At 45.6% G+C, this 6,000-nt stretch overlaps 1 protein-coding gene across 5 annotated transcripts in view; it reads right to left on the reverse strand.

The window, feature by feature from the left end:
• The window catches only part of FYCO1 (FYVE and coiled-coil domain autophagy adaptor 1), a 44,780-nt gene extending 39,004 nt beyond the window's left edge, over positions 1-5,776 (reverse strand). For 4 of the 5 annotated variants that reach the window (XM_066193159.1, XM_066193168.1, XM_066193149.1 and 1 more), the window contains exon 1: positions 5,581-5,675. The gene's annotated coding sequence lies outside the window, so the exon portion shown is untranslated. Of the gene's footprint in view, positions 1-5,580 lie in introns of all 5 variants that reach the window. The other variant, XM_066193176.1, reaches the window with a different exon arrangement.
• Between the last annotated feature and the right edge of the window lie 224 nt (positions 5,777-6,000).

A 6,000-nucleotide genomic window follows, 5' to 3' on the forward strand; every position in this document is an offset into this window, starting at 1 on the left:
TCCACTCCCCACCCAAGTGCATTTTCAGTGTGCATTAAGAGCAGAGCTCACACTGCAGGCTTGGTGTAATTCAGATAAACAGTAAATCAGATTTGCAAAAAATATTCATTGGAAACCAAGATCCACCACTTTCCCCTGCTTATGGAAATATTTGTTGTTAATATGATTATTTTGGTCTAGTCATTCCAAACAAGGGCACTTCATCACATGGCCCCAAATGGTATCACAAAACCTTTAATTATTTGGTGCCTACAGTCTTATGCCTTTTCTAACATTCTATATGAAACAAAAAAGGCAAGTGAGTATACTGAGACAAATCCTACTTTTGTGAACCACAACTTTAGCTGCATTATTCCTTTGGGTAGGGTGAACATGATATGTTCTATAAAAGCAGATACTGACTGATAACTGCAAGACACACTGTGGGGAAAAAACCCCAAAGAACCTACCTGGTCATCCAGTTGGCTACAAGACACTGACAAAAGACACTGAATACAAACCTCATGGCAAAGATGAAGGAAGAACTGAGAAAGTTTCTAACTCTCAGGACTGTAACAGCACTGATTTAGTTAAATAATTTCATTCCAGTAATTAATCGAAAAAAACCGACTTTGTACTTTGTTGTTGCAGCAAACATAGACCCCCAGTGAAATTCATGGCAGCTGTGCTGCAGCTTTTCTCATTTTGTACTGTGCAGACACATAGAGCTGCACATCCATAAAGTTGGAAGTAAGGGTCTGAGGTATCAAAAATACAGCGTGATTCTTCTGTCATGCATACACATGCTTTTTACAGAGCAACTCAACCCTTTGTGCTTTAACACTGCATACAAAGATATGGGACTGATAAAAACACACACTGGACTATATTGAAGAGGAGGATTAAAAGCAAAAGGCAGGCACAGCCTGAAACACTGCTAGGGTTTCCATTCTGGGAAGTGAAATTTTCTTTCAAAATTAATCATTCCCCCTCATTTTCTACACCAACAACCCTTCACGTTTCAGTGACAAAAACATAGTTTGAGAATATAAACAATTAGCAATAAATGACATCTCGCAAAAAACACACGTCCAGAAAAAAAATTCTCAGAGTATCGTAACAGACCCAAAGAGAGTAACTGGATGAAGTGTATAAAAACATTCACATTTTGCAAATGCTTGGCAGAGAAGGAGTATTTTTATAGTTAAGCACTCCTTACAGTAAAGCCTTTTTTGTGGTAAGACTCATGTGCTTTAGGAATATTTGCATTTTACAGCACAAGAACACAAACTAACGACATTCATAAAATACTGCTTGTACCCCTAACCTGACAGAAGAGACTGACACAAAAGCATCAGTAAAGTTTTAAAATTTTATAAAATATTAAATATTAAATATTTTTGTAGTATCTTCCCTATTCTATGGACGACTGACCTACATTCCACTCCTATTCCTTGTATTTGCAACCTCTTCTTAGAAAAAGATCAAAACTAGGCAACAGACAAGAGTATACAGTAAGAACTCCATGAGACAGAGTTAATTTTTAACTCTGAGTGGACAAAGCTGGCACCCTAACAAATTTTTTTAATGCTGCACCTACCGAACTGGATCTCCACTCTAACACCTGGCTTGAAACATGTTAAAACATTATCCTGTACTTTGCCAAACAGGACAGATGCATCAGACCGGGGACACAGATTCCTGACTTGGAGAATAGTGTTTTGTCTCTGATATTCCTTCACATCAATAATTCATAATAATGAATTCAAATTATTACTTTCCGCCAACAACACTACAGGGATGGGCTAGTACATATCTCACAAAGACAACCTTGTCTCAGCCCTATCTCATGATGACAGAACTTCCCTGTTTGAGGAAGCAGTCAGTTTACAAAGAGAAGAGCTCTCTTCTGGTAACAGGAATTTCACAAGTATCACTTTTAACAAACTTGTCTGCCCTTTTCCCTTAGGACACGCCAGACCTCACCCCATGTCAGGAATGCCGTACCTTGTTTACCAACATCTATCAATTAACCCGACCATAACTCTCCCAGAGGCCTGCTTCTCCACGCTGCTCCCATCCTATTTCCCTCCTCCTGGGAGAAGGTACCCCTGCTGTCTCAATGCCTGTATGGTGAGCTGAAAAGACAGAATTCATTCAAAAGTGAAAAAAGTTTTTTCCCCCTTCATGCTCTCATTCTCCTAAACAATTCTCCCTGTGTCCCTCCCTGCCACAAAATCTGTTCTTTCTCTCTGCAACTGATACAACTATTTAAATGCCTTACACATTGTACAAGCCAGGCACATGACACTCAGGTGCTACTCTGAGGAGCACCATGTAGACACCTACAGAAATAGAAACACCACAGGACTTCCAGCTGCAGAGGAGCATTTGGCAATTCATGACACTCAACTCACTCATTGTACCAGGCTGGAGACTTCAAAAAATCTCCTGTTTTTCAGGTCTCCAAATTTGGTCTCGAGCCTTGTTAACTTCTTCAGCAAGCTTGGCCTGACTAAAGTATCTCAACCACATCTGAGACTTCAGCATAGTTAAAAGTAACAACCATTACATCCTGGCTTTAAATGGGACTTCTCCTTAGCAGCATTTTTTACCTCTGTATCTACTGTTGCACTCTGTCCCTCCAAGCTGAGGTTTCTGAAGTACTTTGAAAAGGCTTCCTCCAGCTAATGGTTTTGGGAAGTCTGGCAGATAGGTGTTGAGTCTTGCCCACTTGTAGCACCTCACATGTCCTCCCTCCAGCCAGCAGCTCCCCAGAATAACTCCTGGCCTATTTGCAGTTCCCAGTGAAATACCAACATACAACACTGAAAATTACAGGTTTTGACCACACACATGTAGACCAAACAGAGGGTGAGGCAAGCAAAAACCATGCTGAGACAACCCAAACGAACAGGTCACTGAATGAGTCATGCTGCCCAGAGTCAACAGAAAGAATTCTTGTTTTCCTTCCTCCACAGAGGAAGCACGGAGTATTTCCTCTCTCACTCTTTTCTTGTGAGTTTTCCAGTGGTCACCATTTTGGGGAGGAGAGGGGGAGGGGAAATCTCAGAGTTACAAATCCCAAAGATTTAGAAGCATTTGGAGGAGAGGCCTGTATGAGACTGTCCTGCTGGGTGGCTGGGAGGAGACAGGCTCACAGATGATGCAGGCTTGGCATGAGCCCAGTTATTTGGGATATCCTGATCCAACCAGTTCACTTTCGAAACCTAAACTGGCTTGTAGCAGTAGCAAGACCTTTCCTGTCTTCACCCTTCTTCCCAGCAGGACTCATTCAGGGGTTAACTGTAAATATCTGCTGAAGTCACTGTAACACCAACCAACACAGAATACCAACATGGGCAAAAGTTTTAAACCAAAGGAAAGGCATCAAGATCCTGTGCTTGCACTGCGATCCAGGCACCTTGCATAAAAAGTTCTGCTCCTTCTATCCGTGTTACAAACTGTAAAACCTTCTTCAGAATACATTTGGGCAAAGGACTTTAAATTATTATATAACTTCTGGACACAAACAGCCACCTCTCCATGGACAAAATGGAATTACTACATCAAAACATGAACTAGACACAAGCTGCCAAATTGTCCTTGCATTGGCAAAATCAAACAAATAAACACACAGTAATACAAATAAATAAATTAAAATTATAATGTATAACAATAAAAACCCTTAGGGCTTTTACAGTTCCCTTAAGTTAAATAATCTCAAAAACATGTAAAGAATAGTAGAAGGGTTTGGTGTTTACCTGACAAATAAACAATTGTTAATTTTTAAATGTGATCAACTAAGAAAAACAAATAACAATCATGGTTAAAAACAATTTCAGCACTTTTTTCCTTGGTGCCACGACATAATTTCTGTAATTTTACATACTTTTCTTTACATCTTGACTAGTTTTCTCTCCCTGGTTGTTTCTTTAGGTCTTGATCACCCACCAAACAAGTCTTAGAGGAACCTAGCCTTCAGGATATTGGGACAAATTCCTATTCCTTTTATGTAACCCTCTAGCAGTGGAGAGACTGCAAACATAATACACTCTTCCACTGTTATCAAATGGTGAACGTAAGAGACTCCTTTAAACATGAAAATCAGGCTCCATAACTAACAGGCTATTGAGAAGTAGTAGTGAAACCATGTTTACAGCAAATGCTGTCAAATACAGATACTAAAGATATATATAAATGTAGTACAACAAGGAGAGCAAAACTGACTATCACTTGTTTTGCACCACAGTATCTTAAGATACAACTTTTTAACTGCAGCACAGTCTCCTAAATGTGAATGTTGGGAAACACTATTTGGAAAGTTTAGAACATTTTTTAAATTCAAGCACTCCCACGAGGACCATTGGAAGACTCCAAGAAACTGCCCTGCACACCATAAAATCTGGAAAACATAAAACACTCTGCTGCATGGCAGTAAGAGAGAACACGTTGCCATGTTACTGACAAGACCGAGAACATGTTTTACTCTGAAAGTTTCATCCTAGCTTGCCTTCATGAGCACACAAAATCAGAGCAGGATAAAATCATCCACTTTCACTCTTCCGCAATTAAGTGACAAAGGCCTGGTACTTCTCCCTCTGTTTCAACTTAAAATTTAAAACTTGAAGCTTGGTTTCAAGTGACAAGCAGAACCAGGAGAGTGAAATCTACAGCTGATCAACTCTGTGTGCCAAACCAACCTTAAAAACCCAGCAGCAGGCTGGATGCAGTGACCCAGACAGACAACAGGGCCCTGTGCTGGGGCAGCTGCAGCAGCAGGGGATTCACCAGCTTCCAGAACACGGGACAGCCCCTCCACACCCGACTCACCACCGCAGCACCTCTGCCCGAGTGGAATCCAGTGTCCAAAGGCGGCAGACAACCATTTCACTAAAACCTTGCGTTTTTTCCTTCTCCTTGCTCACTCTGGATTACCAGGATCAACATAAGCCGGAGGAGGAGGGTCGGCTGCAAACCCGGCATCTGCTCTGGAGACAGCCCCAGCCGCCCCGTGTGCCAGCAAAACTCTCTCCCTATCCATCCGCCGCAGATTTGCCGACACAAGGGCAAAGTGGGATTAGGGCCGCGGCAAATATTTGCCTGTCAGCACTTTACAGCGGGGTGAGGGCACGGACACGGGCGGGTGTTTGGTTTCCAGCAGGGTGACTCCGCTCCCCCTGCGGCTGCAGGAGGGCAGAAAACAGAGGGCAGTGCTGATGCCGGCCTAAAGTCAGCGCTCACCGGGGTACATGATGACACTTCAGGGGACCGGGTCTAGGTGGCCCTGAGGGACCGGGACTCCCCGTTCGGGGGGGCTTCCAGGCGATGACAGCCAGCATCCAGCCCACCGCGGGCTGATGTGCCCCTGCCATGCCCGCGCTCACCCCGCCGCTGAGCTAAACCGGGCACCCCCTAAGGCGCCCGGCAACTCTCCCCGCCGGGGCTCCTCCCCTCGAAGCCGAGCTCGACGAGGCAACAAGTGGAAGCCGTCGAAGTCACTTCCCCCTCTCCCCGCCAGCTCCCTCCGCCCGCCGCCGCCTCCCCGCCCCCGGCCCCGCCGCGCTCCCCCGGGGGTGTGCGGGAGGGGTCGCTCGGTACCTGCGCGGCCGCTGCCGCCATGTCGCGCTGAGGCGGCCCGGGGTGAGGCTCCGGCGCTCCCCGCCCGACTACAAGTCCCGTGAGGCCGCGGAGGGGCCGCCCCACAGCCGGGGCGGTGTCTGCCTGCGGCGCCGGGGTGCCCGGAGGTGGCGCGGACGGAGCGCCGCGGGGAAAGCTGAGGGGGTTTGCAGTGGCTTTAGGGGAGAAATCGCCTCTTTCGGCTACGGCTGCTCTTTCGGGCAGGCTGTTGTTTCTGGTGCCCTCACGCAAGGTCGCTTTTTACAGAGTCACGGAGTTGTTAGGGTTGGAGTGGACTCCGGAGACGCCTGATCCAACCCCCTGACAAGGCAGAGTCACCTCGAGCAGGTGACACAGGGACGAGTCCAGGCGGGTTTGGAATGTCTCCAGAGAGTGAGACTT

This window comes from Chamaea fasciata, unplaced genomic scaffold, assembly GCF_029207755.1.
Source record: "Chamaea fasciata isolate MVZ Bird 193981 ecotype frontalis unplaced genomic scaffold, bChaFas1.0.hap1 SCAF_1, whole genome shotgun sequence".
NCBI classification, from domain to species: Eukaryota; Metazoa; Chordata; class Aves; order Passeriformes; family Sylviidae; genus Chamaea; species Chamaea fasciata.